The sequence below is a fragment of the Trichomycterus rosablanca genome, chromosome 14 (assembly GCF_030014385.1).
Source record: "Trichomycterus rosablanca isolate fTriRos1 chromosome 14, fTriRos1.hap1, whole genome shotgun sequence".
Lineage (NCBI taxonomy): Eukaryota > Metazoa > Chordata > Actinopteri > Siluriformes > Trichomycteridae > Trichomycterus > Trichomycterus rosablanca.
This window is the reverse complement of record NC_086001.1, coordinates 19,812,445-19,838,380: the sequence shown is the minus strand read 5'-3', so window position 1 is coordinate 19,838,380 and position 25,936 is coordinate 19,812,445. Positions and strand designations below refer to the sequence as shown.

Sequence of the window (25,936 nt, the reverse complement as noted above, 5' to 3'; positions counted from 1 at the left end):
CACTGCAGTAATAAAGGAGCCGTTATTGGAACGTCTACAGTTGTGTCTGTGTGTGTGTTCGCCCGGCCCTCTAACTTTTCTGCGATCATCCGGAGCACCTGGTCTCTCACTCCGGGTAAGAAGCGTTACAAGTTTAACCATTGTGCTGGATTAAATAAATGTAAGAAGATACAGCATTAAAGCATAATCTCAATAAAATACGCTACAATTTAACACTATAATACAATACAATACAGCAACAGTAAGTCTGTGTCTGTTTCTGTTGCTATATTCTGAATTTTGTTTGTTTGTAAACTGATGTTAGTGAATTAAACCTACATCTCGCTGATGGTCTGATCGATAAGCTGTCTGTTCTGACATGCTGCTTAAGCCCGGCTAGCTCAGTCGGTAGAGCATGAGACTCTTAATTTCAGGTTAGTGGGTTCGAGCCCCACGTTGGGCGAGTATCTTCATTTAACATCTACAGAAACCAAAAGGACGTTTTTCCACTTTGGACAGTCGGTCTCCGGTGACTTATCAGGGGGATATTTGTGCTTGTAGGACTGTTGTTTACTGGATGTTTTCAGTTACTTATTTCCACTATTGGGACTACACACTGTTGTTGTGTCTCATATCCATTTGATTAACAGGCGGGTTGTGCAATAAAAGACACTTGTCCTTGGGTGGGCTCGAACCACCAACCTTTCGGTTAACAGCCAAACGCGCTAACCGATTGCTCCACAGAGACACACGTGCAGATGTTTCATTGGACGGTACACACGGGTCACATGACTTGCTAACTTTCACAGCAGGGCAATTAAGTTTGGCTAATTAAAATAATCACATGTTTCTGACCTGAATGTGTTGTGGGAATTCAAAATAACCCTTAAAGATTGACACAGACAACCGGGATAATGATAAAAGAAGCTGAGCTGAGGGCCAATCTCAATGCAAACGCACACATGCCTTTACAGGCATGTGTGCCTGTAAACAGGCATGTCTGCCCTATCACAGTATTTATACCCCGCTTACTGCCCCTTCAGGCTAACTCTGCTCAGCAACCCAGCTCAAGGTCAGCTTCCCAAACCAAACTTGTTTATCATCCTACAAGAATAGTCAGTTTGTTAGAAACATGGCGTACTTCCACAAGAATGCACCCGTATCAAAACCCCGCGTGCACCCCCACACACACAGTCCTGACACCCATGCATTCCCACGGAAGCAAGATGCCCATGCCAAGGTCAACATATCTCTGGACCTAAGAAACCTTCCAAAAGTCTCTTCTACCTCTGCTGATTGAACTAAGAAAGCAGAAACGTATAAGTTTAATGCAAATAACTAATAAAATATAAAATTTCCATTCACAGAATCTCATTCCCAGGCCCAGTAACAATTGTATTATTTAGATCAGGCCTTTTGGACCTAAAAAAGGGGAACTGATAGATAGAATAAAAAAGTGTTCATAAACTTTTGGCATTTGTCCTTCTCCTTTGACCTCTGTGTTGCAACAGAGTTACACATCCCAGCAATAGTTAACCATAGCACCTATTTATATAGGTTTTTTGTGTGTTCTCTAAACCCAGCTCCCTAACCATTAACTTAGCTTCGAGCTATCTCACCATTAAAATTCAACTAAGTTTAGGCATAGGCTCACATTTCTCACGCAGACACAGACTATATAAGCCTGCTTCATATACCTAATAAATTGGAAGACTTATTATAAGTGTGTGTGTGTTTAAGTCTCTCCCAGTGTACACTTAAGAATTCAAAGGCTTGTTTTCTCATATTCAGTAAACGACACTGGAGTAGAAGATCTGAGCAGCAAGATTTTCTTCAAAAGAACTTGATGTTCTAACAGGGTCTGACACAACTACCCGGATATTTAAACGGCTTAATCTAAGCTACAATCCCTGTGTAGCAGTAAGATGCTGCTGTGGAATTACAGCTTTGATGTATTAAGTTCTCTTGTGCTGTCCTATAGCCGTTTCAGTCAGGTGAAGTTTACAAAAGAAAAAACTTGTGATTGGGTCTTTAACGGCCAAGTGTATGTTTCAAGGAGCGTTTTGTCTGTGACATTAAAAACAAAGTACGAATAAGACACACTCTGGGAATGAGCTGTGAGATTTGGTTTACGAGAGCGACGCCTTGCCCATGGCAGTGGTAGCACAGCAAAGAATGGTCACACACTGAAAAATGTCCCTGTGCAAAAGTAACAACTGGATGCAGGGGATTGAGCCCTGGACCTCATACATGCAAAGCATACGCTCTACCACTGAGCTACAGCCGCTTCTGTGACACAGTAGGATTGCTGTGGCTCAACAGCGCTATTGTAGCGAATAAGACCGACAGGCAAGACATGGTCCCTAATTAAAACGCTTTTGAATGGAGATGCTGGGGCTTGAACCCAGGACCTCATACATGCAAAGCATGCGCTCTACCACTGAGCTATATCCCCAACTTGTGCTTCCCAGGTAAACCTCCAACGGGTACGAGAGTCTTTGCAACAAGAGAAGCAGAACCATGAGCAGGAAAATACATTAAACACTCAGTTAACAAGCTCCATCATGTCATGCAAGCCAAAAGAAAGTCCCATCCAAAATTCATCTAACTCCTGAACCTTTGCTCAGTCAGCTGGGTGAAGTTTAAAACGGGCTTGTGATTGAGTCTGACTAAGTACCTGGATATTTCAAGGGATTGTGACACTCTGGAGCTCATACAGGCACGGCATGCAGTACCTCTAAGCTGCCATCCCTATGTAGAGGAAATGTGCTGGTGTGGAAGCACAGCATTAATGTGGTAAATAAGACCTGCAAGGGAAATTAGGAAAAGAGTTGTGATTCTTAAATTAGCCAAGGGGGAATGTGAACTAGAGCATATTGGTCATGTTTTAAAATGAGAGCATGCATGTTAAAGGCACGAACGGGGATTGAACCCGTGATCTTCGGTTTACGAGAACGACGCCTTACCACTTGGCCATCGCACCTCTCTAGGTAACTGGCAGAAAGTTGAAAAAACTTTCTTGTGCAAAAGTAACAACTGGAAGCTGAGCACATTCTTAAAGTTCTAGAGTAACAAAAAGAACACCAGCTTGATAGTGACCGTTCTTAAAACCATTGGATTTAGAAACACACTTGAAGCTTTTTTCTATCAGAGGGAAAGAACAAGCTACTGGAGATGCAGGGGATTGAACCCTGGGTCTTATACATGCAAAGCATGCGCTCTACCACTGAGCAACATCCTCCAGAACTGGCACCAATGCAACAGGTACAGGACTCTTTGCAAAAACAAAAAGAGCCCCATGACCAGGTATCTTTAGCCTCTAGCAGGCAGGGGATTGAAAATTTAAAGGCACACTTGCAGAGTAATCTGTGGTAGCTGTTAAGAATTGGCTCTGCAAGCCAGTTGGCTCCAAAACACATTAAACACTCAGTTAACAAGCTGCACCGTGTCAATAAAGCAAATAGAAAAGCTGGCTAAAAATAACCAAACCCCTGGCCCTTTTGCCCAATTAGTTAGGTAAAGATTAAAACTGATTTGTGAATGGGTCTGGAACAACTACCCGGATATTTGAACGGTTTAATCTACCACTGAGCTACATCCCCGACTTCTGCTGCCCAGGGTAAACCTCCAGTGGTGTATAAAGTACCTGAAGGCCATACTTGAGTAAAAGTACAAGTATCTTACCAGAAATTTACTTAGATAGAAGTAAAAGTCACCTTTTAAAATATTACTTAAGTAAAAGTCTAAAAGTATCTGATGTTTAATGTACTTAAGTATTAAAAGTAATTTGATATTAAATGTACTTAAGTATTAAAAGTAGAAGTAAAAGTAAATGCTGTTAGTATAAACTGAAGCGGCCATTTAGAAAAATATAAGATTGTTCTTTTAAGCCTGTAAACCACCTTAACAAGCTTTTTTCTTGCTTCCATCTGAACATGATCTGTGCCAATTCATGATTATAATCAGCTGTTCACATCACCTATTTGAAATCACGTCATTATTTAGTTGTTTTTTAACCTTATTACGAGGACTAAATTGCCCTGTTCCAACTTTTTTTAGAATGTGTTGTAGCTTAAAATGCATGTATGTGTATGTTAAGAATGAAGTTGACCAGACAAAACATGAAATATTTTGGGTTCATAAAAGATGGAATAAGAGTCGATGTAAATGTAAGAAACACTGCATTTATTTTATTTGCATTTTCTATACTGTTCCATTTTTTTGATTTGGGTAGTACATTCAAGTTATAGATACTGTATATATCCCAATAACCTAAAACAACTGAATTTTGGCAGAATTAATTTAAAAGCAAAACTCAAGCAAGTTTAACTAAACGTGTGGCACTTTTAACCCTTTAATGATCTGCTCAACCATTAGTATAATCTAAATAGCTGGGTAAAATAAGCTGTATTTAAATAATCTTTTTTGGGCTGTATCTACTCCCTGATTGGCGTGTGTTAAACGTAAAAAACATTGGTATTCTTACTTTAAGAAAACACCATTTCTAACGTATGTGTCAACCTGAAGCAGCAGCTGAAAAATCATCCATAAAATTTTGAAAGTTGAGTTCTTGTTGAGACCATTAAACGGTTAAAGACGTGCATGTTCCTCAGCACCATGAATGTTTCCTCTGTCAGTGTGTAATGATGTAAGGTACCCTGACACATTACCAACATGGACTGTAGTGTAAACACTCACCTGTTGTATTCTGGCACTGCTCACACTCACCAGTGGGGTCCTAAAAGAGTACTATTGGAAAACTCCTTAGCTTTACTTACCTGGGTGAGTCCATCCTCTGTAGAAGGGGAGGGGTGAAGAACCTGTAAAAGAGAAGAAATGTTAGATAAGTATATGCTGTAAATATTGGAAATGTTGTTACTGAATGGGTTTGATTATTGTTTGTAACTTATAACATTTTGCCATATTTGATGCTCTGTGAACTAGATATTTATTTTGTTATATATTTTGTCTTTACCTGTATGAGGTATGGTATGATCCAGGGGAGGAGCTACCTGTTTAAATACAGCTCTGGAAAAGGTGTAGGGGGTTCTTTTTTCTGGGGAAGGGCTAAAAGCTATGCTAGGCCTGTGACTTGTAAACATCAATGAATGTGACTTAAGTGACTGCAGTCACAAGTCTGTTTCCTCTGGTGGTAGAGGTTGAGTTTTCTTTTCTTTTTTTCATAGCGCGCTTGTAAATATTTTGATTGTTGTGGCCAAAAATGAAGGTGACGGGGAAAAAGAACAACTTCTGTGCTCCTGCTAATTCTTTTCAGTGCTTTCAACCATTCACCCTACATTACCCATAAAGAGTGCCCTTTTCTATTGTTTTGTGGTAGTCTGGGAACATGCTTTATCACACAATGTAATACAGAAGTTATCTGAGGAAATATTTGTCTGTAGGGGAGTTTTTAAAAATGATGGAACACATCATGTCTGCACTGAATTAATTACAAGCTAATGTAGTGAAACGTTTTATTTGTGGTTCGGAAATGTAGTGGAGTAAAAGTGAAAGTTGCCGAATTTTTTTATACTCCAGTAAAGTACAGATACTCCAAAAAACTACTTAAGTACTGTAATTAAGTATTATTACTTCGTTACTATACACCACTGTAAACCTCCAACAGGTACGAGAGTCTTTGCAAAAAGAGAAGCAGAACCAGGAGCAGGAATCTCTAGCCTCTGTCAAGTGAGGGATTGCAGATTTAACAGCACACTTGCATAGTCTTCTGTGGTAGCTGTTAAGAACTGGCTCTCTGAACCGGTTGGCCCCAAAAGACATTAAACACTCGGTTAACAAGCTCCATCATGTCATGCAAGCCAATAGAAAGTCCCATCCAAAATTCATCTAACTCCTGTACCTTTGCTCAGTCAGCTGGGTGAAGTTTGAAACAAGCTTGTGATTGTGTCTGACTAAGTACCTGGATATTTCAAGGGATTGTGACACTCTGGAACTCATACAGGCACGACATGCAGTACCTCTAAGCTGCCATCCCTGTGTAGAGGAAATGTGCTGGTGTGGAAGCACAGCATTAATGTGGTAAATAAGACCTGCAGGGGAAAATAGGAAATTAGTTGTATTTCTTAAATTAGCCTAGAGGGAATGTGAACTAGAGCATATTGGCCATGTTTTAAAATGAGAGCATGCATGTTAAAGGCACGAACAGGGATTGAACCCGTGACCTTCGGTTTACGAGACCAATGCCTTACCACTTGGCCATCTTGGCCACTTCAACGCCTCTGTTGAAAGTTGAAAACACATTATTGTGCAAAAGTAACACCTGGAAGCTGAGCACCTTCTTAAAGTTCAAGAGTAACAAGCAGAACGCCAGCTTGATAGTGACCGTTCTTAAAGCCGTCGGCTTTAGAAGCACACTTGAAGCTTTTTTCCTAGCAGAGTGAAACAACAAGCTACTGGAGATGCAGGAGATTGAACCCGGGGCCTCATACATGCAAAGCATGCGCTCTACCACTGAGCTACATCCCCCGGAACAGGCGCCAATGCAGGTACAGGACTCTCTGCAAAAACAAAAAAAAAAACCCATGACCAGGTATCTTTAGCCTCTAGCAGGCAGGGGATTGAAAATTTAAAGGCACACTTGCAGAGTAATCTGTGGTAGCTGTTAAGAATTGGCTCTGCAAGCCAGTTGGCTCCAAAAACCATTAAACAGTCAGTTAACAAGCTGCACCGTGTCAATAAAACAAATGGAAAGGCTGGCCAAAAATAACCAAACCCCTGGCCCTTTTGCCCAATTAGTTAGGTAAAGATTAAAACTGATATGTGAATGGGTCTGGAACAACTACCCGGATATTTGAACGGTTTAATCTAAGCTACGATCCCTGTGTAGCAGTAAGATGCTGCTGTGGAATTACAGCTTTGATGTGTTAGGTAAGTTCTCTTGTGCTGTCCTATAGCCGTTGATCTTTTTAGCCAGGTAAAGTTTACAACAGAAAATACTTGTGATTGGGTCTTTCACGGCCAAGTGTTTCAAGGAGCGTTTTGTCTGTGACAAAACAAAGCACGAATAAGACACACTCTGGGAATGAGCCATGAGCTTTGGTTTCCTAGAGCGATGCCTTAGCCCATGGCCATGGCAGCACAGCAAAGAAAGGTCACACACTGAAAAATGTCCCTGTCCACGAGTAAGCACTGGAATGTGTGCTTGAAAGTGCTAATTCTTAAAGCTATCGGGTGTGTAAGCAAACTTGAAGTTTGTTTCAAGTGAGTGAAACAACAAGCTGGAGACGCAGGGGATTGAACCTTGGACTTCAAACATGCAAAGCATGCACTCTACCACTGAGCTACATCCCCTTTTCTAACAAGGTAGGATTGCTGTGGCTCTATAGCTCTATTGTAGAGAATAAGACCAGCAGGCAAGACATGGTCCCTAATTAAAACGCTTTTGAATGGAGACGCAGAGGATTGAACTCAGCACCTCATACATGCAAAGCATGCGCTCTACCACTGAGCTACATCCCCGACTTGGGCTTCTTAGGGTAAACCTCCAACGGGTATGAGAGTCTTTGCAAAAAGAGAAGCAGAACCAGGAGCAAGAATCTCTAGCCTCTGTCAAGTGAGGGATTGCAGATTTAACAGCACACTTGCATAGTCTTCTGTGGTAGCGGTTAAGAACTGGCTCCAAAGGACATTAAACACTTGGTTAACAAGCTCAATCATGTCATGCAAGCCAATAGAAAGGCCCATCCAAAATTCATCTAACTTCTGTACCTTTGCTCAGTCAGCTGGGTGAAGTTTAAAACAAGCTTGTGATTGAGTCTGACTAAGTACCTGGATATTTCAAGGGATTGTGACACTCTGGAGCTCATACAAGCATGGCGTGCAGTACCTTTAAGCTGCCATCCCTATGTAGAGGAAATGTGCTGGTGTGGAAGCACAGCATTAATGTGGTAAATAAGACCTGCAAGGGAAATTAGGAAAAGAGTTGTGTTTCTAATCTGAGCTACAATCCCTGTGTAGCAGTAAAATGCTGCTGTGGAATTACAGCTTTGATGTGTAAGGTAAGTTCTCTTGTGCTGTCCTATAGCCGTTGATCTTTTTAGCCAGGTGAAGTTTACAAAAGAAAACACTTGTGATTGGGTCTTTAACGGCCAAGTGTATGTTTCAAGGAGTGTTTTGTCTGTGACTTCAAAAACAAAGCACGAATAAGACACACTCTGGGAATGAGCCGTGAGCTTTGGTTTCCTAGAGCGACGCCTTAGCCCATGGCCATGGCAGCACAGCAAAGAAAGGTCACACACTGAAAAACGTCCCTGTGCACGAGTAAGCACTGGAATGTGTGCTTGAAAGTGCTAAATCTTAAAGCTATCGGGTGTGGAAGCAAACTTGAAGTTTGTTTCAAGTGAGTGAAACAACAAGCTGGAGATGCAGGGGATTTAACCCTGGACCTCATACATGCAAAGCATGCGCTCTACCACTGAGCTACATCCCCTTTTCTGACACAGCAGGATTGCTGTGGCTCTATTGATCTATTGTAGAGAATAAGAACGCCGGGCAAGACATGGTCCCTAATTAAAATCTTCTGAATAGAGATGCTGGGGTTCGAACCCAGGACCACATACATGCGAAGCATGCGCTTTACCACTGAGCTACATCCTCGACTTGTTCCTCCCAGGGTAAACCTCCAGTGGTGTATAAAGTACCTGAAGGCCATACTTGAGTAAAAGTACAAGTATCTTAACAGAAATTTACTTAGATAGAAGTTAAAGTCACCTTTTAAAATATTACTTGAGTAAAAGTCTAAAAGTATCTGATGTTTAATGTACTTAAGTATTAAAAGTAATTTGATATTAAATGTACTTAAGTATTAAAAGTAGAAGTAAAAGTAAATGCTGTTAGTATAAACTGAAGCGGTCATTTATAAAAATATAAGATTGTTCTTTTAAGCCTGTAAACCAACTTAACAAGCTTTTTTCTTCCTTCCATCTGAACATGATCTGTGCCAATTTGTGATTATAATCAGCTGTTCACATCACCTATTTGAAATCACGTCATTATTTAGTTGTACTAAATTGCCCTGATACAACCTTTTTTTAGAATGTGTTGTAGCTTAAAATGCATGTATGTGTATGTTAAGAATGAAGTTGACCAGACAAAACATGAAATATTTTGGGTTCATAAAAGATGGAATAAGAGTCGATGTAAGTGTAAAAAACACTGCATCTATTTTATTTGCATTTTCTATACTGTTCCATTTTTTTTTATTTGGGTAGTAAATTCAAGTTATAGATACTATATATATCCCAATAACCTAATACAACTGAATTTTGGCAGAATTAATTTAAAAGCAAAACTCTAGTATAATCTAAATAGCTGGGTAAAATAAGCTGTATTTAAATAATATTTTTTGGGCTGTATCTACTCCCTGATTGGCGTGTGTTAAACGTAAACAACATTGGTATTCTTACTTTAAGAAAACACCATTTCTAAATTATGTGTCAACCTGAAGCAGCAGCTGAAAAATCATCCATACAATTTTGAAAGTTGAGTTCTTGTTGAGACCATTAAAGGGTTAAAGACGTGCATGTTCCTCAGCACCATGAATATTTCCTCTGTTAGTGTAATACAGAAGTTATCTGAGGAAATATTTGTCTGTAGGTGAGTTTTTAAAAATGATGGGACACATCATGTCTGCACTGAATTAATTACAAACTAATGAAGTGAAATGTTTTATTTGTGGTTCGAATGTAATCGGTAGATAGATATCTGAACAATGTTAATGCTAATAATAATAATAATAATAAAAACAATGGTGCTGTGGCTTTACTTTGTTAATCATTCCTAACTTACATCAGTGTGTTAGACGGGGAGATTCTGAAATGACGATTATTCCGTATCTTTGAGTGAACGATGCACTTTTACAAAACGTTTGCATCTGGGCATTAATGCGTTTAACCGCTGATGTAATTTACAAGCGCAGATTCACCAAACCTGCTGCAGTCTGTCACACATCTCACATTATTTAGCTAAAAAATTCTTGTCGTTTCATTCTGTAGTAACGAGTAACCAATTCGCAGAACCAGGAGCAGGAATCTCTAGCCTCTGTCAAGTGAGGGATTGCAGATTTAACAGCACACTTGCATAGTCTTCTGTGGTAGCTGTTAAGAACTGGCTCTTTGAACCGGTTGGCTCCAAAAGACATTAAACACTCGGTTAACAAGCACCATCATGTCATGCAAGCCAATAGAAAGTCCCATCCAAAATTCATCTAACTCCTGTACCTTTGCTCAGTCAGCTGGGTGAAGTTTAAAATAAGCTTGTGATTGAGTCTGACTAATGTGTGCTTGAAAGTGCTAATACTTAAAGCTATCGGGTGTGGAAGCAAACTTGAAGTTTGTTGCAAGTGAGTGAAACAACAAGCTGGAGATGCAGGGAACTGAACCCTGGACCTCATACATGCAAAGCATGCACTCTACCACTACATCCCCTACATCCCCTTTTCTGACACTGCAGGATTGCTGTGGCTCTATAGATCTATTGTACAGAATAAGACCGACAGGCAAGACATGGTCCCTAATTAAAAGCTTCTGAATGGAGATGCTGGGAATTGAAGCCAGGACCTCATACATGCAAAGCATGCGCTTTACCACTGAGCTACATCACTGACTTGTGCTTACCAGGGTAAACCTCCAGTGGTGTATAAAGTACCTGAAGGCCATACTTGAGTAAAAGGACAAGTATCTTACCAGAAATTTACTTAGATAGAAGTTAAAGTCACCTTTTAAAATATTACTTGAGTAAAAGTCTAAAAGTATCTGATGTTTAATGTACTTAAGTATTAAAAGTAATTTGATATTAAATGTACTTAAGTATTAAAAGTAGAAGTAAAAGTAAATGCTGTTAGTATAAACTGAAGCGGTCATTTAGAAAAATATAAGATTGTTCTTTTAAGCCTGTACACCACCTTAACAAGCTTTTTTTCTTCCTTCCATCTGAACATGATCTGTGCCAATTCATGATTATAATCAGCTGTTCACATCACCTATTTGAAATCACGTCATTATTTAGTTGTTTTTTAACCTTATTACGAGGACTAAATTGCCCTGTTCCAATTTTTTTTAGAATGTGTTGAAATGACAGTATCAATTTAATAGAGAAAAAAAGCTGTGGATACCTGCACATATCACACATTGGCCGTTTGCTTGGAGGAACCTCCTATTCCCATGAAACTACCCCCTGCAGGTGCTGCATTTAACCTTGTACATAGATAAATAACACCAAAGAAAAAACTAAAGTAACATTAAATGAGTAATTCTTATCTGACTGAATTATATACAGTTGCAATCAGAAATTTAACCCCCTCACCCCAAAAAACATAGACAGTAAATGACAAACTTCATTAAACGAAAAAAACTATTTACTGATACAATATCCAGTGATTCCCCCTCTAGGTGAGCAGTCATAACTCTTTTGTAGTTATGTAGTCTGTCATTCTTGAAAACAAATAAATAAAAGAAAATTATGTGTTTTATAAAATTTGAACCTGGTCATGTTTTGTTGGGATCACGTTGTTAATCATACCTTCATAAAGTATGTGCTCCCTGGCCTTTTGGGTCTGTGTACCTTTGGTAATTCGTTTTTCACTTTAAATCCCAAAGTTGAAAAACAAGAAAACGGGGCGTTATTCGTTTTTCGTTTTAAGATCAAAAATCAAATAACAAATAAACAGAAATTGAAAAACGGCTCGTATTTTAATTTTCCAAAATCAAAATTTTTTATCAGTTTAACCAGAAATAAAAGTGCGAGCGCGTGCACGTGCTGATGTGCGTATACATGCTTCATATAAAGTGTAAATCAGGTACAAGTGTTGAGAAGACGGAGCAAAAAGTCATAATAACGTTACACCGCGTCCGCTGTTCTGACTTTTGTGTCTGCCGTACTTTTTCCTGCCCTTGTAATTCACACAGGAACTATTTATCCTAAAGAAATAGGGGGCTATTCTAAGAAAAAAGAATGCTGCATTATTTTTTACATTATTATTATTATTACCGTATAGGACTCAATTCTGTAATACAGGCATAACTGATCGTACATGTCACATAGTGGTGGTAAATTCGGTTCATTTTATGGACTCGGGTTAGTCTGAGTCACTCAGTGATGTGATTCGGTTCACTTGAGTCACTTGTACTGACATCTTGATTGTGATTGATTTACTGCATGAAAATGCATCCAAACGCTGATTTAAAAAAGCATTAGATGTTGTAATAGTTTCACCGGGACATAGTTCTGCCTGTAGTACAGAATCGAGTTCTATACGGTAATAGAACAGGGGACGCGGTGTAACGTTATTATGACTTTTTGCTCCGTTTTCTCAACACTTGTACCTGATTTACACTTTATATGAAGCATGTATACGCACCTCAGCACGTGCACGCGCTCGCACTTTTATTTCTGGTTGAACTGATAAAAAAATGTTGATTTTGGAAAATTAAAATGCGACCCGTTTTTCAATTTCTGCTTATTTGTTATTTGATTTTTGATCTTAAAACGAAAAACGAATAACGCCCCGTTTTCCCGTTTTTCAATATTGGTTTTTGAAACGAAAAACAAAAAACGAAAAACGACCCGTTTTCGGGTCATTCCTACTATTCGGTGCCATTTCAGGTTGGTAACTTTCTATAAAAAAGTGCAAAAACTTTCATGGTTTTATCATTTTATCTGAAGGAGGGCTTGTTAAACTATAAGAAATATATGTTGGTCCAGCTCAGGATATTATACTTTGATAATTTTGACCAAATTTTTTGCATGTGACGTAGGACAAATGTCCCCCCTGTTACAGGACATTCTCTTCTCTATTAATAAGTGTTTTAAATGCACAGTTATTTTAATATTTATATTTTCTAAAAGCTTAAATGTCCCTCAGTTTATCCTGCAATTATTTTTAAGAACGTTTTTATAAACAAGCTTTATCTAAAAAAAGATACGTTGTTTTTAAAGGCACAATGTAATTTGAATACATTTCTTTTAGCATAAAAAGGAATTTCAATGGAATTTGGCTCCATTTTTTAATTATTTCATTTTGCGGATTCATTCCCTCCAGGTAACCACAAAGATATGCATAATAATTGTTGATTTTATTTAATTAATATTAAAAAACCCACACAGGTAACAGGGTGGACAGACGAGAAACAGGGTGGACAGGACGTAACAGGGTGGACATCATACAGTTACCAACAGTAAATTTAATTAAAAAGAAGCAACTTGTGTCCCCCACCCTCATCCCCCACCTTCAACCATCAAATGTACTGAACACCTAAAGTAATTATCAGGAACATTTTTCAGTCTAGTGCTCTCATATAAGTAATAAGTAAATAAGTATTTGATCCCCTGCTGATTTTGTAAGTTTACCCCCTTACAAAGACTTGAACAGTCTATAATTTTTATCATAGGTACACTTCAACTGTGAGAGACAGAATCTAAAAAAAATCCAGAAAAAAAACATTAAATAAAGGTTATAAATTAATTTGTATTTAATTAAGGGAAATAAGTATTTGATCCCCTACCAACCAGCAAGAATTCTGACCCCCACAGACGAGTTATGTGCCCATGAGGCACACAAATTATTTCTGTCCCTGTATAAAAAACACCTGTCACAGAATCAGTTTCTTCCATTCAAATCTCTCGACCACCATGGGCAAGACCAAGGAGCTATCAAAGGATGTCAGGGACAAGATTGTAGACCTGCACAAGGCTGGAATGGGCTACAAGACCATCAGCAAGAAGCTTGGTGAGAAAGAGACCACTGTTGGCGCGATAATTTGAAAATGGAAGAAATACAAGATCACAGTCAATTGCCCTCACTCTGGAGCTCCATGCAAAAACTCCTGCCATGTAATTCTGGGCTGACCTCACCTTTCTCAGAATCATTCTTACCCCACCGGGTGAGATCTGTGGGGGTCAGAATTCTTGCTGGTTGGTAGGGGATCAAATACTTATTTACTTCAAATACTTATATACTCTGCTTTCTTTTCCTTTCTCGCCATTTCTTTCTCTGTGCTCTCTTCTCTCTTTCACGGAGGTCTGACACTTCTTTTTTTCTACCTTCATCTCTGTCCTTTCTCCACCTCTCCTTCTCTTTACTAAGGTATCTCTGCCTTTTTTCAGGGTCTGCATCACGATGTGCCCTGTAGCGCCTCTGCTTTTCTGCAGCAGACAATGGTGCCATTCCCTGACAAATATATGCATCCCATTTAACTAATCTTTTTCAACAAATAAATTCATATTAAATTAATAATAAATACCAATACTTCATCTTACTTCCACACTATTACTATGTGTCCACCCTGTTACTGTGCAAAACAGTAACAGGGTGGACAGTAACAGGAGGGACATTTTATGCTAAAGTTAGCAATACTGCTCATGTGATATACAGCAAGCTAGTTCATGGCGAACACAGACAAAGATTTTTAACCTGTTAATTAACCATATGTTTAAAATTACAAAAATGTATAACTTTCCATTATAAATTAGCATAACAGAGTGGACATGTTATGCTTTACCGCATCAGTAAACCTTTCTAAAACATTGAAAAAAGAATGAATAAAGTATGATACCTACTCTGTTTTTTTGTGGATGATTTCCCTCCAAAAATGTATGCTACTACCTATGTATGGTAGTCATGTGACTAGAGGAAGAGTCAGGGGGCATGTCCAGACAAATTTTCCATCACAGTAACAGGGGGGGACAGTTGACTCAGGGACATAATTTATTTTAAAGACTTTAAATATAAAAAATTTATTAATAACAAAATATAACATTTGGTGAGAGATATTATAAATAAGGCTATACAACAATAATGAAAAATGTAGAATTTGTTTGATTTTTATTACTTAAATTTGTAAATGAATTTGAGAAAACATGATTGGGGACATGGCAGTTAAGCCTACTTGCACTGAAATCAGAGTGTTTTTTTTTTTTTTATTAAATAATCCTGGGAACACTTCATTGTTTTCTATGGTGGACGGGGGTTAATCATGTAAGACAAGCTTATAGAAATAAGTATTAGCCTATTTTTACACAAAATATACCATATTACGTCATGGGGACTCAAATGGCACCGAATGCTAGGAATGACCCTTTCTTGTTTTTCAACTTTGGGATTTGAGATGAAAAACGAATTACCAAAGGTACACCGACCACAGTAGCTGAACTTCCTAAAACCCAGAATCTACACGTACAAATCCTACATTCAATCCACAAAGTTCACAAACTACATGATTTAATGAGTGAAAACTTGATGTTTGGAGCTCCTCTGGTGTGCAGGTTGGTACTGTGTATCAGCACTACTTACTGTGTGCAGGACCTGAGTCGTATCTGCTCCAGTCACTGGTTGGTGGCATTAAGCTCAGTCATGAACTTTAAGAAATATATAGTGTAGATAGTTCACACCAGGGCTGGACTGGGAACAAAATTCAGCCCTGGACTTTTTTCTTGACCAGCCCACTACAAGCACATTGCGCCACACATATCACCCCCTAATCAAATGTTAGATGATTGATATTATCTTCTGTTCTAGGGTGTGTCTCGTTAAAACCTATCAGTTTATCTTTTTCTTAATACGTGTTACTGATTTTGCTCGAAAGGTTGTTTAAAGCGGTCTAAAATGTCTACAGGAGCAACAAACCAGAACCGATAAACAGGGGACATTTTTCAGAAGGGATGTGTGTATGAATGGGTGTCTGTCCCTAAAACACTGAATGAACTGCCAAAGGCAGCTCACTTGCGGCCCTGACGCTAACCTTCCTTACTCGCCGGCGCCACATTGGTGTCAGAAGTGGGATCGTGGTGTTTGGGTGGCTCTGATGGTTTGGTGAGCCAATATGCCCGGTCTGTCGGAGTGCGCTAGCCCAGGTGGCTGCAGGGGCAGGGTGCCCGGTCCAGCAGTGGGTGGAAGAGCGACTCGGCAGTGTAATGGGGTGCGGTCCAGACATGGAGCCACCCAGTGGACGCTGGTGAGTGGGTCACCGGGACGGTTGACCATTAGGGAGGGGGCAGTGTAGCGTCGCCACTGGGTCTGGCACGGGCTTTACCCAGAAAGCCTTGCGGCAGTGGTGTCTAAGCTCACCGTGGCCGTGTATCCCGATGTTGGGAGTGGGGTGGCTGCGGTGAGGGCTGGGTAAGTAGCTTATATGTTTGTCTGTTGTATGATTGTATGTGTGTATGAATGGGTTAAGTGGCTAGAAGGGATGTTTGGGCCATGGAAGGAAGTTATTACGGGTTTAGTGATGTCAGTATGAGAGTGTGGGATTGGCAATTTTAGTGGTATGTTGAGAATTCTCTTGTAGATAATTAGAAATAATTACTGATAAATGTTAAGGTGTGGTTCCTCTTTCACTGACAAAGGTATGGTGGGCATGCCTTGACTCCTGGTGAGTCCAAAGGATCCGGTGTGGTTAGAGTCCATGCCAGTTTGGTTAGAGTCCAAACTCAAAGCCTGGTACCAGGTCAGTTGGTCCGAGTCCAACTGTGAAAGCCTGAACGGGTTCAGGTCGGTTGGTTAAAGTCCAACCGTTTGTGTGGTAAGTTATTTTCTGGTCCGTGTCGAGCAGTCGGCCCTGAAAACCAATATAGCAATTGCTTTGTGGAATAATCAGTGGAATTGATTAAGTTTCCTATTGCATGGTTAGCAATTGGTTAGTAAAGTCAGTGAGGCTAGAACTGGTCAGGGAAACTACTTACCGGGGTCTTGGTGAGGTCAGTATGTGTAGGATTGGTAATTTTAGTGATATGTTGTTGTTGTGGTATCCCGTGCATCAGGATATTAATAGAAAAATGTGTGATAGAAGTAGTGAGTAGAGGAAGCAGAGGGGGGCAGGATCCACCAGTTATCCAGATGGTGTTGGCTGATTTGTCGAGATATCATGTAGATGATGATGAGGAGGATACCCTTGAAGGAGGGCCGGAAGACCCACTTCGAGCAGTATAAGTGCTACTAACTCTGCTTAATTAAAGGTAAAACCGACAAGACGAGGAGAGAGGACCAGCACCGGATCATACACCGAGAGGAAGGAAGGACTGGCAGAGGCAGACTTCGTGGGAATTGGAAGACCCACTCCGAGAGACAGAAGTGACACCAACTGAACCAGCCAACAGGGAACTAAACACAGCAGAAAGCCCGACAAAACCAACCATGTGGAAGAAGAGTCCAGCGGAATCAACGGAGCGGAACAAGACGAGGGGGGAGAATTTAGTTAGACTAGGAGACAAAAACATAAACATATAGTTCGCAGACACATAGACCATCTTTGAAAACACTAGTTAAGTGCAACACACATAGTTTAGTTACAAAACGCAAGGGGTTAGTTCAGGATTGTTTACAATGTATATATGTTTGGTACTCTGCTATTTTTAGGAAATGTTTGTGCTGCTGTGGAAACAGGTAAGGCCGACAGGGGAGAATCCATAAGACATTAGGAGTCATGCAGAGACACAGGAGCTATGGGCCCCTTCTGAATATCTGCAGCTCCGTCTGGTGGAGGACAACCTGAACGGACTTCCTGTAGAAGCCACGCACCCATTGTGTTTATTTTATTTTTCTTCTCTTTTTGATTTCCTATTTTTTAAATTACTTTATTTTTGATTTCCTGTTTTTATTATTTTTTGTTTGTTTGTTTGTTTCAGGGTTAGGAGCTGTTGCGATAGGTACGGTTCCTTTAGTTTAATTGGTAGCCTTTTTATTTTTAGAAACGTTTTATTGTATAAAATTCAGCCCAGTGGCCATGTAGTCAGAAGGGGTTAAATTGGGGGGTTGCTGACGGCTATCCTTATCTCCTGGGATCTAGAAACACCTAACCTATAGTTAAAAGTTATTGTGAAAGCATTAAGATGCTTTCAAGGGGGGTTGTTAGGTTTTTCGGAACATAAAAACGTACATTTAATATGGGAAGTTTTCCAAGCTTTACGACATCCAGGCCATGTGGTCTTTTGTCCAACATGTCGCCGGCTAGGCTCTCTCCCTGACTCCTACAGAAAGGGGGGGAGGCAGAGCCCGGGGCTTTTTAGCACACTTCATTGGCTCCACCAGCAGTAAAGGAGGAGGAGCCTAGACTAGTTTAAAAAAGGATGGCGGGCTCAGGTCTGCCTCTTTCTTACGTGGTTTTTCTAGACTGCAGGAGTAAGGAGCGCCGGTCGGCTTAGCTCTGATATATATTCACAGATCATTTTTACACTTAATAAAGTGTTTTAAAGAGTACTTTCTGGACTTCCCGACTGCTTTCTTCAGGACCTTTTTGAACCAAAAGATTCATCCTAACACTAATCATAAATAAATCCTAGTTAGATTAAAACTTAAATCCAGACACTGTACTGTACCTCACGGTGGAAAAGTGGCATCATGCTCTATATTTACTTACAGAAGAAATCATCATCATCATCATCCTCCTTTTGTGTTATTTTTTTCTGAAATTCTTCATGTTGTAGATCCACAGGGGTGACGTCTCCCTCTTCTGCTGACTGCATTATTAAAGATCTAATAGACAGACAGACTATTCAGCTATAAACAAAGTTCAACTATAAACAATATTCAACAATAAACAAAGTTCACTTATAAACAAAGTTCAACTATAAACTATAAACAAATACCAACAATAAATAAAGTTCAACTATAAACAAAGTTCAACTGTAAACAAAGTTTAACTGTAAACAACTGTCAACTGTAAACAAAGTTCAACTGTAAACAAAGTTGAACTATAAACAAAGTTCATCTGTAAACAAAGTTTAACTGTAAACAACTGTCAACTGTAAACAAGGTTCAACTGTAAACAAAGTTCATCTGTAAACAAAGTTCAACTGTAAACAAATTTCAACTGTAAACAAAGTTCAACTATAAACAAAGTTTAAAAATATGACGTGTTTATATAAAACTGAGATTTAATCATGAAGAAACTCAATCAGTTCCGCTCAATTGATTCATTTTGCTGGATCGGTTCAATGAATCGGTTCATCAGTACTGAATCATGTGTGATGGTAACAGTTAGCGGAGCAGCTAATAGTTTGTTTTTTTAAATAAAACTGGAGTTAAAGCTCCTCAAATCCTCACAGTGATGTTTTATTATGAACTCTAGTTTTATTATTAATTAGAATGTGGTTATAATGAAATATAAGGGTTATAATTAAATACATATTTTACTTACAGATGAGGCTCTACAGTACAAACACAGCAGCTTCTTGTTCTTCTTATAATGTTTAATGGCGGTTGGCAGAACAACTTAAGACGCACCAGCGCCACCAACTGGACTGGAGTTGAACAGCAGCTTAGCAGTAAAACATCTCCATTAGCACATCTGTATTAGTGGTGTGCGATACTGCATAATTTGATATCGATCCGATACCAAGTAAATACAGGGCCAGGGAAGAGCAGTGTATCATGATTTATGAGGTGAATGTATCATCAATTTGCTTTGACTAATAAATGATTTTGTGTTTATTAGTTCATCATGTGCAGTAAAAACCCACTACAGTTTATAGGTGAATATAAAGTAATTTTATTAATGTAATAAACTAATGAAGTCTGGGGTTTTTGTTGAGAAACAATTATATAATAAGAAACATAATTCCCCCTCTCATTGTACACTCTGACTTTTTGTAAAATAAAGTACAGAAAAAGTTTACTTAGTGCACTAAGTAAAAAACAAATTATTTTCTAATGTACAATCTAGTGCACTATGTAGGGAACATAAATCTATTATCTTTCTCACTATTTAGTTCACTATGTAGCACACATTAATGTGTTTGTGACACGAACAGTTAGCTTAGTAGCTCAGTAAGCAGCTCCTAAAAGTTCTGTTATCACCCATATCCTTTGCTTTGTGCGAGAGGTTTTTAGCTTTTTTTTTTTTAGCTCCCTGAAATGAGTTTTTGCAACTTGGGATGTCTGACATATTAACTTCCATCTATCCATCCAGCTTAAATACCATAAACACTACGTACAAAACATGTGGAGCTATTCTTACTACAGTAAAACACACTGAACTGACTTTTAAAGTGAAGTTCAAAATGTTGTACAGAGATCGTTCCCGTCTAGTGGTGCTAGATAAATTACAGCTTGTTGCTTGGGTACAGATTTGTAACATTGTTATTAAATTGTTGTTGTTGTGTTTGTTGTTATTTTTTAACTGTTCATGTTTTAAAGTGTAAAACCATAAGCAGCATCGTCTATAAATAAATGAATCTTGTGCTTCCACTTGAGATTTTTGTTTACGTGAACAATGTTTAAAATTTGACGAGCTTGATTAGTTTGTAATATGTGTTAAGATGATGAATGAACCTAAACACTTGCTTTTAAATTTTAAGTTTTTATTTATTTATTTTAGTTTCAGTACAACGTGACACCGGCAAGATAAAGAAAGCAAAAATGTGTCCCAAGTGTTTTTGTAACGTGTTGTAGACCTGCAATGGCGACTGTTTTTGGTATACAGGAAAGAAAAGGCCAAATGCAGGTGAAAATGTGTTATTTGGCAACCAGCACTGTGTAAATATTGGACAGAACACATGATGGGTTATTTTAACTTGTTGGGTTGTGCAGTTTAACCATTGTGCTGGATTAAATACATTTAAGAAAATACAGCATTAAAGCATAATCTCAATAAAATACGCTACAATTTAACACTATAATACAATACAATACAGCGACAGTAAGTCTGTGTGTGTTTCTGTTACTTATTCTGAATTGTGTTTGTTTGTAAACTGTGGATTAGTTCTTAATCTGGTCGTGATGTTAGTGAATTAAACCTACATCTCTCTGATGATCTGACCGATGAGCTGTCGGTTCTGAACTGCTGCTTAAGCCCGGCTAGCTCAGTCGGTAGAGCATGAGACTCTTAGTCTCAGGGTTGTGGGTTCGAGCCCCACGTTGGGCGAGTATCTTCTTTTAACATCTACTGAAACCAAAAGAACGTTCTTCCACTTTGGACAGCCGGTCTCTGGTGACTTATCAGGTGGATATTTGTGCTTGTAGAATACACATTGTTTTTGTGTCTCATAATCGTTTGATCAACAGGCAGGATGTGCAATAAAAGGCACTCGTCCCTGGGTGGGCTCGAACCACCAACCTTTCGGTTAACAGCCGAACGCGCTAACCGATTGCGCCACAGAGACACGCAGACAGACTTTTCATTGGATGGTACACACAAGTCACATGACTTGCTAAGGTTTACAGCAGAGTAATTAAGTTTGGCAAATTGAAATAATGGCATGTTTCTGACTTGAATGAGAGCGGCATTAAAAAGATCTCACACTTGTCAGAGACAACGTTTGGAGCCCAGATCAATAGGACCTGCTAGTTAGAGAAGGATCACTTGTTTGTTAGTTTAAGTCCAAGAGAGACAGTGGCCCATACGGGGATCGATCCCGCGACTTTGGCGTTATTAGCACCACGCTCTAACCAACTGAGCTTACCGGCCTGTATCCAAGGGCAGGGCATATACCCACATACCCGATTCTACACTGACAGCCCTTCAGTTATGGACCTCACAGAAACGATGGAGAGCTTTACTGTTGGTCTCAAGTTCGTCTCGGCTGTAGGAGAGGAGACTTAATGAATGAATTCAGTTTAAATATTAATTTTAAAAACTTGATGATTTACCAGGTCGTTTGTTACAGTTTCCTTTCCAGTCGCATCTCTACAAAAACCAAAACACTCAATCTGTAAAAGAAAGACACGTGCATGAATGTGATGAGGTTCTAAGGTTTTCTAATGTTGCGCTCACTATTAAAAGTCAAGAAGTTTTAAGTAAAAAAAAAAGATCATTTAGGGGTTTTTCTCTGCTCTTAAACATAGTAGAGGGCCACTTAAGAACACACCAGGGTTAAGTACATTGTCAAAGTGCATCTTTTAAAGGGACTATAACAAAGTACATACACTGTAAAAAAAAAAAAACATTATTTTACAGATTTTCCCAGTACATTTTTACAGTTTTTCCCTGTTTTTATAAAAAACTGAAATTTTTTGTAAAATTACAAAAATAAACTGTATATTGAAAAGTGTCATGTGATTTACCAAAAAAAAATCTGTATAAATGAAATACATAAAAAATCTGTTTTTTAACAGTTTTTAGATGACACTTTTAACAAAACTAACTGTAAAAATAAAGTAATCTTCATTGACAAAAATAGCAGAATCTTCTGTAATTTTCAAAAAGAACAACACCTTTTGTTATGCCGATATATCACTGTCAAATACATAAAAATACTGTTAATAATGCATTTAAAAATTTACAATTGCAAGAAAATATGTGAGCAAAGAAAGAAATATTTTGTCATTTTGCATTTCTTAACCACTACTTTGTATACATAAATTGGAAAAACAAAGGTATTGCCTACCTTATGAGACAGGCAACAATACAATTTAAACAGATTTAAACTTTTACTTTATTTATGCATTTGTATTAATTTAAAGATTGAATTGTTAAATAAGTGCATTTATACAAACTGTGTAACATAGTCAAATTTAAAACGTTATTAACTGTGATTTATTCTCACATTTATAATATTTAAATCAAGCATAATTTACCCATCCCCACATTCCCCAATAAACAGAAAAATGTATTACAGTCCATCTGTGCAACATGTTGGGTGCACATTCCAACCAGAGCACCACAGATATAAAATGATGCTCTAACCTACTGTAGCGGGTGGATCTCACCCCGCCTAGTAGGGGTAGAATGAAAACTAAACTTACCCTGGACGACCGCAGAGTGTACAGATCTAGGTCTTCACTCCCCAGTACAATTAGTCTCTGTACTTATAGGTATAAGTATGGTTGTACCTGATCTGCGTGAAATATGTAATTCACTAATAGATGACAGCAGGTGGGCTTCGGAAAATACACACGGTGACGACCCGAAGTTTTGTTGTTAACACCATACCAATATGTATTAATATAACCGTTAACTTCCCCCCCCTTTCTGCACACCTAGCAGGACAGGTGAGACGCCCCTACTCCAGGATAAGGCAACATACAACTTTTAACACTAAAATTATGTTTATTTAAGAAAACTGTAATGAGTTATGTTAAATAGATCAAATTAATAGCTATAATGCAACAAATTAAAAACAAATGTGACGGTTACAATTGTCATATATCTGTAACAAGCAACGTTTGCTTTATAAATTTTAATTACTCAGCTACTACTGTTAGTAATGAATACTATTCAGTTCCTTACATTTGAACATATCATCTCGTACAAAACACTCAAGTAAGCTCTTGTTACTTTTGAAAACAAAATATATCTTAATAACAAGTCTCTGAATAACTATTAGAACATTTAGAAGATGATAAACAAAATACTTTGATCACTTCCCTTTATTTGCTGACTGGAGTAGCTGGGAGGATGTCCAAATGGCAGGGAAAGGGCAGTTCAACACAGCAAACAGCTGCCCCGTTTCTTAACATGCAGTTCGAACACACGTGTGCACAAAAAAATCGTTTTTCACACAGAAAGCTGACAACAGTCAGTTCACTTGCAATGTCTCAGTCCCCCCTTTTGTCCCCACACGAGTATCCAATTGAATTAAACAGTCACAAGCACTGGCGCTCTGTCCTGCACTTCACACAGCAGTCTGGTTGTAGTTTAATAATATCCACTTAAACCAAAATGGCTCCGGTAAAGTCAAATAAACACGTCCTTACTTCGTTCCAGAAGTTGTAGCACTACCCTAAGTCCACGTTTTACACACAACACAGACGAATCCTCAAACTTTATCAGTCTATTGCGAGGTTAAACGCGTCCGCCATTACACACACTGTATCTCCGTTTTGAGTCAGTTCTCCTCTCTTGTACCTTTGCACAAGGTGACTAAACAAGCCCTAAAACCCCTCAGCCCAACAACAGGTGCAGCGACTTGACTAAACTTCCCAAAACCTTAAGATATTCACGGTTAGACTGGACTGGTTTCTTCTCTCGCACTCGCTCTGTTCACCACAACACTGCAAAAACGGGCGCTAAAACAACAAGGTAAACACACAGTGATTGGCTCTGACGTTAACCCTTGCGTGCCCTCACTACTGCATGAAAACCCATATCCTCCACATTCCCCCTTGCTAAACCCTGCCATATCAGACAATCCTCCAGCAGACTCCAACTCTGAAACACAGAACAATAAACAAGACTTAGAACATGTCTACATGAGAATACAAAACATTGCCAACTATCACAATAAAACATTACATAGTGCCACTTCAAAATCATTTCATAACATAGTCATTTCTATATCTCCAAGGGAGTGTACCCCTACCCTGTCTCTTGGAGCGTCTCAACTCATTTATATGGTCAGCATCAGACTCCTCAGATTCATCAGCATGTTCAGATTCCCCTCCTGATTCTGTACCCCTAACCGCAACCGACCCTCCCATTTCGGTGCGTTCACAGACCTCCACTACTGGGTTCTCTCTAATGTCTGTGTCGAGTGTCTGTCTAGCCTGAGGAATGCAAATAATATCAGTGTGGTCCGAATCTGAAAGGTCTTCATTTCTACACCTATAACTCTGTGTGCGGTGTCTGGTGGTTGACTGAAATGTGCAATGCTTGAGTTGATCTCTGTGCACTACTTTTGTGTCCCCTCCCTTTTCAGGTTGTATGGTGAACACTGGGGTATCTGTGTGGTTTTGTTTTAGCACTACATATGGCTGTGGCTCCCATTTGTCTTGAATTTTATTCCTACCCCTAGGTTTGTGATTACGCAGCAGCACACGGTCACCAGGTCTGACAAGTGCTCCATACGATTTGCGATCATAGGCTCTTTTCCGTCTCCTGGAAGAGTCTTGTGTGGCAGCTCTAGCAACTTCCGTGGCAGTTTTTAGTCTTTCGTGGTGATCTTTCACCCAGTCATCCAAATTGTCTATGTCACTGTTCTCAAGATCTTTTCCACCAAGGACGTCTAGTGGAAGTCTTGCATCTCTCCCAAACAGTAGGTAAAAAGGCGAATAACCTGTGGATGAGTGAACGTGACTGTTATACACCATCACCAACTCGGGCAAGTGTTCTTTCCAGTCTTTCTTTTTCTCGGGAGGCAAGGTTCGCAACATGTCATGCATTGTCCTGTTGAATCTTTCGCATTGCCCATTTCCTTGAGGGTGATATGGACTTGTGCGACTTTTTGATATTCCATACAACTTGCAAATTTCCTTAACTACATTAGACTCAAAATTTCTTCCCTGATCTGAGTGCAAGCGAGCAGGACAGCCATAATTAACAAACCAGTGTTTTAGAAGAGCTTTGGCTGTTGTATAAGCAGTTTGATTTTTAGTTGGCACAGCAACAGTGAATCTAGTAAACATGTCTGTGAGGACCAACACATTCTCGTAACCTCCTGATGATCTCTCCAGCAATGTGTAATCCATTGCAAGGACTTCCAATGGAGCACTGACACTGCTACAAGTCATGGGGGCACGGATACGCGGGTGCACGTCTTTTGCAAGTGCACATCTCTTGCACTGTTTAATCCAGCTTTGGACATCTTTGGCCATAGTTGGCCAGTAGTAGCTACGCCGCATCATTTCAAGGGTGCTCCTCTCTCCAAAGTGCCCTCCATGTTCATGTTGACTTTCGTAAACTTTATGTTGTAGAGATTCCGGAACCAAAAGTTGCCAAATCTCTTCCCCATCCTTAGGGTGGTATATAAAGCGGAACAACACCCCGTGTCGTAGTTTTAATCGTTCAAACTGTCTGCATAATCTCTTTAACGTTGCATCCATAACACGTTGCTCAGCAGGGCTAGGCTGTTTATCTTTTATAACAGCAACATACATGGGACTGATTACAGGGTCGGACTTCTGTAGCTCTTCGACCTCACTCCAACTGTATCCGCTGACTCCTCCTTGTGTTGAGGCTCTAACAGCAGCCTGCACCACAGTTTCTTTGACTCTTTCCTCCATAGCTGTCCACAAGCATGCACGCACCTCTTCTGATGTTACCGTGATGAAGTCTTTGCCTGTGTCACTTGT

At 39.3% G+C, this 25,936-nt stretch overlaps 10 non-coding genes across 10 annotated transcripts; all 10 read right to left on the bottom strand.

Moving 5' to 3' along the window:
* Positions 1-2,362: 2,362 nt before the first annotated feature.
* trnaa-ugc (transfer RNA alanine (anticodon UGC)) lies at positions 2,363-2,434 on the bottom strand. Its single transcript has one exon. It is a non-coding gene; the product is annotated as a tRNA-Ala (tRNA).
* A 456-nt stretch (positions 2,435-2,890) lies between these two features.
* On the bottom strand, positions 2,891-2,962 carry trnat-cgu (transfer RNA threonine (anticodon CGU)). The gene has a single exon. It is a non-coding gene; the product is annotated as a tRNA-Thr (tRNA).
* Positions 2,963-3,148: 186 nt separating this feature from the next.
* Positions 3,149-3,221, bottom strand: trnaa-ugc (transfer RNA alanine (anticodon UGC)). The gene has a single exon. It is a non-coding gene; the product is annotated as a tRNA-Ala (tRNA).
* A 2,912-nt stretch (positions 3,222-6,133) lies between these two features.
* trnat-cgu (transfer RNA threonine (anticodon CGU)) lies at positions 6,134-6,206 on the bottom strand. Its single transcript has one exon. It is a non-coding gene; the product is annotated as a tRNA-Thr (tRNA).
* A 187-nt stretch (positions 6,207-6,393) lies between these two features.
* On the bottom strand, positions 6,394-6,465 carry trnaa-ugc (transfer RNA alanine (anticodon UGC)). The gene has a single exon. It is a non-coding gene; the product is annotated as a tRNA-Ala (tRNA).
* A 921-nt stretch (positions 6,466-7,386) lies between these two features.
* trnaa-ugc (transfer RNA alanine (anticodon UGC)) lies at positions 7,387-7,458 on the bottom strand. The gene has a single exon. It is a non-coding gene; the product is annotated as a tRNA-Ala (tRNA).
* Positions 7,459-8,356: 898 nt separating this feature from the next.
* Positions 8,357-8,428, bottom strand: trnaa-ugc (transfer RNA alanine (anticodon UGC)). Its single transcript has one exon. It is a non-coding gene; the product is annotated as a tRNA-Ala (tRNA).
* A 91-nt stretch (positions 8,429-8,519) lies between these two features.
* Positions 8,520-8,595, bottom strand: trnaa-cgc (transfer RNA alanine (anticodon CGC)). The gene has a single exon. It is a non-coding gene; the product is annotated as a tRNA-Ala (tRNA).
* Positions 8,596-10,528: 1,933 nt separating this feature from the next.
* trnaa-ugc (transfer RNA alanine (anticodon UGC)) lies at positions 10,529-10,600 on the bottom strand. Its single transcript has one exon. It is a non-coding gene; the product is annotated as a tRNA-Ala (tRNA).
* Positions 10,601-21,016: 10,416 nt separating this feature from the next.
* On the bottom strand, positions 21,017-21,090 carry trnan-guu (transfer RNA asparagine (anticodon GUU)). The gene has a single exon. It is a non-coding gene; the product is annotated as a tRNA-Asn (tRNA).
* Between the last annotated feature and the right edge of the window lie 4,846 nt (positions 21,091-25,936).